At 43.1% G+C, this 8,882-nt stretch overlaps 1 long non-coding RNA gene across 1 annotated transcript; it reads right to left on the reverse strand.

Annotated features, from left to right (window-relative positions):
• Nucleotides 1–1,080: 1,080 nt before the first annotated feature.
• LOC102241534 lies at nucleotides 1,081–8,478 on the reverse strand. The gene is made up of 3 exons (XR_313536.2): nucleotides 8,405–8,478; nucleotides 2,930–3,012; nucleotides 1,081–1,205 (listed from the first exon to the last, which is right to left on the reverse strand). It is a non-coding gene; the product is annotated as an uncharacterized LOC102241534 (long non-coding RNA).
• Nucleotides 8,479–8,882: the final 404 nt, after the last annotated feature.

Genomic DNA, 8,882 nt, shown 5'->3' on the forward strand with positions numbered 1-8,882 from the left:
TCCAAGGCTTTTCAACGAACATTTCAGTATGATCACGTGTGCATGCGCACATTTAATTCTCACAGTTACTCTAATAGCTGAGCGGTTCATGTGGACCCATTTTATGGATAAGAAAACTGAAGCTCAGAGAGGTTAAAATATGTTCAAGTCACATAATTAACAAGTGGTGAATTTCCGGCCAGGCCGGACTGGCTCCGTGACACGTTGGCACAGAGAGAGAGAAGACTGTGAAAAAGGACAGGAGAAGGCTGAGTGGGCTTGGGGATGTGCAGGTCGGGTCTGCTGGAGGGAGCGCCAGGCACAGCCAAGGAGCCAGGCCTCTGATTCCCTGCTCCTTTGTCACTTTCAAGCCGCACCAATTAGCAGGACTGGTGAACCCATTTTAATCTCAGAGCAGCATGCCTTTTAAAAAGGTGAACCCAGCAGAGCTGAAAAAATGGCTCTAAATGCAGCCAAACCTCCAAATGGAAAAATATCAAAGCTTTTCTCACCCTCCCTGCTTACTTTCCAAGCCATCTAGTTTTTTTCCTCTTCTCTCTCTGCTGAGTTTTTTTTTTCCCTGCTCAGCTCCAAACTATCTTCAGCTCAAGATAGTTAAGATTCTAGAATCAAAGCTACTTAAAGCAGCAGTTATGTCTTATTGTATATTTAAAGCCTTTCTCCCCGACTGATAAAGAAGACTTGCCCCTTGTTAATGGGACTGAGTGACTGGCTGGTGGCAGAGCTATTTCAGGCACTTAAAGAAAAGATGGTTTTGCCTGCTGACCCCTGACTGTCACCACCAGCAGGGTCCTCACTGGGATAAGTCAGAGGATCTGCCCCCTCTCTCCCAAACCTGAAAGGGTCTTGGAAGGGTCACCGGTAATATAGAAACAGATAGGATTATTAAACTCACAGACACATAATGATAATACCATGAGACTGTGTTTACAGATACCTGTAAGGAGCTTTATGTGAGCACTCAAACCAGAAACTGTCAATGCCTGCAGGTGTCCAGAAACCACATCAAGGAGGTGACCAGGGAAGGGACTGAGACCCAGAGAGTCTGCAGGCCCCGGAGGCAGCAGGGTTTAACAGCTGAGGCAGGCGACTTTGGTTTTGCAATCTGACTTTCTCCTTTCTGGCTGTGGGAGTACAACCAGTGACACATCTTGGCATTCCCGGACTTAATTTTCATTGTGCGGTGGATTAGGTGGTTCCCCACACTGAAGAGGAAATGAATGATGACTATAAAGTTGAGTTTGTAAAATAAATGACTATAAAATTGAGTTATACTTTACATAGATTCTTCTTCACTATCATCATCAAGCATTAATTGATTATCCAGTTCCTTTTAAATCAAGTGGAGTGAGGACGAGGTTTGTCCAAGGGGGAGGAGGCTTATGCTGAATTTAGCATCTCTGGTCCCATCGCGATTGGAGTTAAGTTTCCAGCTACGGCATTGCTGAGGCCCTAAACAGCCAGCGGGGAGATTTAACAATGGCACCAACAGGCGCATCAGGACACCAATAGTCCCACACAAGTTGTTTCTCAATGGAAGCCAGCAACTAACAGTTAATGGCTGCTAAGTGTCAGGCACTCCAATGATACACACACACACACACACACACACACACACACACACACATTATCCAATGAATCAGGTACATTATATCCCCATTTTACAGAAGAGGAAATTGTAAGAGATTAAGTCACTTGCCCACTGAATTATGAACTCCATGAGAAGAAGGACTGACTTCTTCAGACCTAAAGTAGTACTAGACACAGGGACGATGCTCAATAAAAAATTATGAATAGCCCTAGCAGGGTTTGCTCAGTGGATAGAGTGTCAGCTTGCAGACTGAAGGGTTGCGGGTTTGATTCCGGTCAAGGGCATAAGCCTGGGTTGTAGGCTCGATCCCCAGTAGGGGTTGTGCAGGAGGCAGCCAATCAATGATTCTCTCTCATCATTGATGTTTCTATCTCTCTCCCTCTCCCTTTCTCTCTGAAATCAATAAAAATATTTTTTTAAAAAATTATGAATAGGTGAATGATAGGTAATAAATGGTGAAGCAAAGAGAACTATGTTCTCCAGAAAGATTTTCCCAGCTAACTAAAAGAGCTGTAATAATCTATAACTTTTTTAACCTTTCCTTTCTTCATATATTTACCCATTGATTGAGTGTTTCCACAGGGAAGTGTCTTACTACTCTGTGGGTGTACAAGGCTGGTTGCTAATTTTGGAACACTTGTGAATCCTGGGCCCAGGCTCATGAAAAGGCTGGTGAGTCATATTCCCCATTCCGAGCACCCTACACACTGGCTGTCAGAATAAATCAGGAGAAGTCACCATCTCGCCCTCTGCTCTCATTGTCTCATTTTACCTTCTTGAAATGACAAAGGATGCTCTGCAGAGGGTGGAGTCAGAGTAACAGCAAACTTCTAGATACTCTTGCACTTTTGCAAAATGCACAGATTCTCCTGGAAACCTCACTCTCCACTGGAAGAGTCCATCCCTCCCCCGAGGATGTCAGTGTGAACCTGTACGTGGCCATAGCTTCTTTACTGTTGGCAATGACTGCAGCAACCTTCCAGGCAGGTAAGTAACATAACCTATCACCAGGAGACCGTTAGCCTCTCTAACAAAGGACAGAGAGAAAGGTTTAAAATACAAGCACCCCTGAAAGAGGAAATACATTGATCTAAAGTCCCAGAAAAGAGCACAAAAGCTGATGGCAGACCTTTCTGGGGCAGAAAGAGGCAGAGTTCGGGGGGATTAAAACAGAGGTGGAAGTTTATAAGTTATATAAATATCTAATCACTATGTTGAACATCTGAAACTAATATAATATTGTATGTCAACTGTAACTTAAAAATAAATTTAAAAAACCAGAGGCGGAATTGACTTGGCACCTATCACAGATTATTGGGTACTTAAAGTACAACCTACCGACTCTCATTCATGTTGTCAGTTATTCAGGCTCCTTTGCTTGTCCGCAGTAGATGGCTGCATCCTTGCTCCAAGGCTCTGAGCTGGGAGAAAGGAGAAAACCCAAACTAGGTCACGTGTTACCTGTGAACAACACCATGATCAAGTTCTGATAAGAGTGGTGATGACATTAAAGGTTAAATTGAGATTGTCATTCTTTCTTCAGAGTGTGACTTCCATAACTTCCACCATCCCCTTTATTATAGAGAACTGAGAGTGGAGAGTATCTGGGTGTGTGAGGATGTTCCGATTGGATGAGCAGCCACATGAATGTTCCAAATGCCAATTCCTCCAGCAAAGTGCCCCATTGTTTCATTCCTCCCGACCAGGCTGGATAATGCAGGAATAAGAACACAGAGAGAGAAGCAGTGCTTTTAAAAATAGATCTGACTTAGTAGTCTTTAAATAGCTGAGGATTATGATATGAGAGAGGGCTTCTTTGGGTCTCCAGCTGGACAAAATAGCCTCAATGGACTTGACTAAAGGAATTTGGCTTTGCTAAGTAAGAACTTCTAAAAGGTAAGAAAGCTGCTAAACAAGAGAATTTCCTTTTCTGCAGCAGAATGGATTCTCACTTGGCTGAGATGGTCACTGAAACTCAGCCCACCTTGACATGGAGAGATAGAGTAAATCCTTGCTATTCAAAGTGTGGTTCCTGGACCAGCAGCAGTAACCTCACCTGGGAGCTTGTTAAAGCTGCAGACTCTGAGACCCCACCCTCGACCTACTGAATAAGAATCTCCCCCATAACAAAACTCTCAGGTGAAATACATGTACCTAACAGACCAAGAAATGCTGGACTAAATGACCTTTTCAGATTCTTCCTACTTGAGGATTTGATGGATCGCCCCCAGATGAGAAGCAGTGTGGCCATCTGCAGAGGGAGGACCTGGTTGCCACAGCTTTCTACTCATCTGTGTTTATAGAACACGTTTCTCCACAACCTCAAGGGGCTGCAGCTACAGTCTCTCTGAACACACCAGGCTCCCTGTGGCAAATCCCTGGAAGACCACACAGCTTGGGAGTCTGCTGTGTGTTCAGAGGGACTATAGGTACCCCTTGAGGTGTGCCTCTCTCAGGCCTATCAAGGACTCCCAGAGCAAGGAGCAAGGAGGTGATCCAGTGGTTTGTGCAGATCCTGGCTCTTCTCTCAGATGCGGGAATCACCTGCATACTTCTCTGTTCATTCATCTGGGGCTACAGATGGCAGGCAGCACCCAACATCTCATCTGGTGAAGAATCATAAGGCAACTCATAAATTTTCCCAAGAAGATCTTGTAAAAGTCATTACATAAATTATTCATAAAAACCAATGAGAAAAAAACACACACCAAAATCTCATGTGGAGAGTGAGAGGGTCTCAAGATATGGCCAACAACCTCTGTCTAGGAGGATCTAGTTCATGGACACACACACAGGGAGCATGTCCATCCAGATCAGGGGTCCTCAAACTTTTTAAACAGGGGGCCAGTTCACTGTCCCTCAGACCGTTGGAGGGTCGGACTATAGTTTTAAAAAAAACTATGAACAAATTCCTATGCACACTGCACATATCTTATTTTGAAGTAAAAAAACAAAAAGGGAACAAATACAATATTTGTATTTGCATGTGGCCCGCGGGCCATAGTTTGAGGACCCCTGATCCAGATGCTGATATCAACTACTGATTTGGTCTGTTTGGGCTGCTATAAAAATACTATAGACTGGGTGACTTAAACAACAGACATTTATTTTCTTATAGTTCTGGAGGCTGGGAAGTCCAAGGTCAAGGTGCCAGCATATTAAGTTCTTGGCAAGATCTCTTTTCCAAGCTAATAGATAGCTGCTTTCTCACTGTGTCTTTACATGGTCTTTCCTCAGGGTGTGTACATGGAGAGGGAGAAGGCAAAGGAAAGAAGAAGAGAGAAAGGGGAGGGGAGGGGAGAGGGAAGGAGAGAGGGAAATTCCGGTGTGTCTTTCCAGGGCATTAATCCCGTAATGGAGCTCCATCGTTCTTATTTCATTTAAACCTAATTACCTCCCAAGGTCCCACCTCCAAATACCATCATGTTGGGGATTAGGACTTCAATAAATGAATTTGAAGGGGTACAGACATTCAATTCATAACAACCACCAAGTAAGAGACTTCAGAAAGCCCAATTTCTAATCCATATTTTCTTCCTTAATTCATATGTTCTTGACTAATACTAATATTTTTAAGTACACTAAGACTACACTAATAGAAAAATGGAAATTTTAAAATTATGCATCTTCATAAAACTAGTAGGGCTGAAGAAATGCAGTTCATTGGTCTCCAGTCTCTCCACTTCACTATTCCTGATGGGCTGTGGTCCAATGGTCAGGTCAAAGATGAGCTGCCCTGAATATGTATTCAAAGTAAGAAGAACAGTTGAGATCAGGGGCTCTAGAGTTATGATCTGGCCTCTAATGTGATTCTGTGGCTTTCTACTTACAACCTTCCCAAACTTTGATTACCCCATCTATAAAATGGAGGGGATTATACCTTCTATCATTATATACCACTAGAGGCCCAGTGCATGAAATTCGTGTACTGGTAGGGTCCCTAGCAGCTGCTGGCTGCTGGCTGGGGCCTCCCTCCCTTTCCCCGGCCCGCCCCACTTCAAACTCCCAGACAACTCCCAGTCAAGGGGACAATTTGCATACTACACTTTTATATATAGGATTATATAGTCATGTGAAGGGTAAATTAAATAGACATGAAACATTCTTCCACAGTTAGACACTGAATATACAATGGCTATTACTATTGCTGTGGTTGATATGATTGGTCATGATGCTTAGGTCTTTCTGGATCATGTGTGCTCTTTCTACTCTTAGGCGGAGACTTCCAAGAATCAGGACTTAAGTTTCCCTCAGTAGACCCCATTTCACCTTCCCTGAGGTTGTGAAAGGTCTACTTTCTGTATCTCATGGAGCAGCCCATGTAGGGCCCTACCCTTTTTGAACATCAGAACTAGTATTGTGGCCACTTGCTTCACTACTGGCTGGAAGAACTCGTCCCAATTCCTGAGCTCCCATTAAGACTTGTCACACAAGTTAGGCCTTGTTTGTTAGGAGGCCAGGAATCCTCTTCCACCTCTCCAATCCTCATTACCCCACCCTGGTGAGCACTGACCTTCATCCATACCTCTTCACCCCTGAGCACATATCATACATTGGCCTTAAAGGGTGATCTTTCCTTCATTTTAACTTTCACTTCCTAGGGTCAGCCATTTGAGAAGGCACCTTGGAACATACCCAGTACTTCATTGATGGGTCACGTGTACTTTCCCAGAGTAGAAGCAGGCATCATTTCTACCCTGCCCATGTGGTCCCAACTGGACCCAGTTACATCAAAATCTGTTGTCATCCATCCAAGGAAAACCCATATCATCAAAGTCCTTCATCCTGATTCCTTTGTCCAGTGCTCTTAAACTACATAAATGGTTTTGACCTGCTGTGTAAAGGCCTTGGGCCCTGCTCCTCTCTCAGTCCCACTCCCCAATCAGTTATCTCTTCCAGGAGGTTTCCTGCCTTCTCTCACAAGCTAAGCTGGCTTAGGACCCCTTCACTGAGCTTACTTCTATAATTACCCATTGTCTGCCTCTCCCACAAAACCAACTTCATGTTATTCATCTCTGTATTCCCAGCATTTAACACAGTCTAATAAGTGCTAAGCATGCAATAAATGTGGAAAACAAAGAAAGAAAAGAAGAAAGAAAGAAAATAGAAAGAAAGAAAGAAAGAAAGAAAGAAAGAAAAGGATGACAGATGTAGGAAAAAGGAAATAATGAGAAAAGACAGGATCTAATTCTGCAGAAGAATTCCCAATGGTCCTGAGCAGTGAAGCTAAAATACATCTTTCTCTATATTTAATCTTCCAAATTTTCTCTCCATGTTATTAACATAAAAATAAGATGAGTTTATAGACTTATTAAAACTGTTGGTTAAATAATCATGATGGTTTCTGGAGCCCCGGGCCATCAGCAAGCCCTATAAAGTACTCTCTAGTGACAGTGGGACATAAAACCATCATCAAATATAAACACTGAACTTCTTCCTGGTCACAGATACACAGTCCATTTAAAGGTCAAGGTCAGTCACTCTTCTTGTGTATGTGTGCCCTCCAAAGCTGGCAAACATTTCCACACACATCCAAGAAAGGGGCAGCAGGACCAAAAAGCTCTTAGGGATTCACTGTTGGTCATAGTCACCTTATAGGTATCTCCACAAGTCGAGAGACACAGGGTCCCAGAAAGCTAAACAGCAAAAACAAAACAGCCAGGTAATCAAGAAAAGTATCCACATGTGTGTGTGCGTATACACATACACTCAACAGTTGAACTTTCCTAATAATGTTTTGCTCCGATTAATAATTAAATGGCCCTGTGTACTTTGAATAGAAGCCAAATGCTCAGCAAGGAGAGACAACAAAGAAGCATATCAATGAGGTCAGCCTGGAATGAAAATTATCCAGTCCACCATGCAGATAATCTAGAGATTCTTACATTCATTCCCTATATCTTCTTTGCCTTTAAAAAAAATAATTTATTGTCCCAGCCAGCGTGGCTCAGTGGGTGAGCATCTACCTATGAACCAGGAGGTCATGGTCCTGGGCACATGCCCAGGTTGCAGGCTGGATCCCCAGTGTGGGGTATGCAGGAGGCAGTCAATCACTGATTCTCTCTCATCATTGAAGTATATATCTCTCGCTCTCTCCCTCTCCCTTCCTCTCTAAAATCAATAAAAATATATTTACAAATAAATAAATAAATAAAAATTAAAAAGAATTTATTTTATTGAGATAACAATGGTTAATAACATATACATTTTAGGTGTAGAAAATTATAATTTGAGATCTGTATAATCTATTGCATGCTCACCACAAACAGTCTAGTTTCCATATAATTGACCCCCTTTACCCATTTTGCTCTCCACTGCCCCCTGCCCCCTCTGCTAACCACCATTCTGTTGCCTGGATCAATGAGCTTGTCTTTGTTTTGCGTTGTTAGTTCATTTGCTACTTTTTTGTTTTTTATTCCACATATAAGTGAAATCATACAGTTTCTGTCCATTTCTGTCTGACTTATTTCACTTGGTGTAATACTCTCAAGATCCATCCATGTTGTCACGAATGTTTTCTGCCTTTGTTTTAACTCGAAATTTTAGATATTGATTAAATATAAGGTATGAAGAAAGCTTACTGTACAAACTTTGGTCTACTCCAGCCAATTCAGTCATTGCTCTCTCTACACCCAATAGAAGCAATAGTTTGACCCTAAAGCCTGAGCCAAACTTGGTTGCTTGTGTTTGGAGGACAGCTCCTCCTGGCTATGGGAGCTAATCCACATATGTGTTCTCCCTCCAGCAGAGCATATCCCTTATAGACACCATGGCATCTCTCCTAACAAAGAGGGTACATTCCCCATGACTTACTGTGTGGTTGGGATCTTCATTACTGAAGGTGGAAATCCTATGGTAGTTACCTTCCAGGGTACTGGAAAAATGAGTGTGGCTGTAGGAAAAGATAATCTGCTCTAGACTACTTTTTTTTTACTGTCAAATATTAATCTTGTCTCTGGGGCGGGGGGGAGAGGAGAGATTCAAGTTAGCAGAGGATCTAAGGGGAGCCAACTAGTGCTCAGACAAAGAAAACAGGAAATGGGGAAAAGGAGCATGAGAAGGAAGAAGGTCACAGAAGAAAATGGTCTTCCCCAAAGCCAAGGCGGATGGGTGTTTCCCAGGAAAACAGAATGTCTCCCGAAGGCACAGAGCAGATGTGGAAGTAGGTGCCTGCCAGGCCTGCCTCCTTCCCACTGCTCTCTTTTCCTCCTTCCCTCCCTGACTCCTTTCCTTCCATCCACTTTTACTGACCACCTGTGTGTCAGGTACTGTGTAGGTGGTGGGGACATGA

This window comes from Myotis brandtii, unplaced genomic scaffold (genome assembly GCF_000412655.1).
Source record: "Myotis brandtii unplaced genomic scaffold, ASM41265v1 scaffold197, whole genome shotgun sequence".
In the NCBI taxonomy this organism is placed as follows: Eukaryota; Metazoa; Chordata; class Mammalia; order Chiroptera; family Vespertilionidae; genus Myotis; species Myotis brandtii.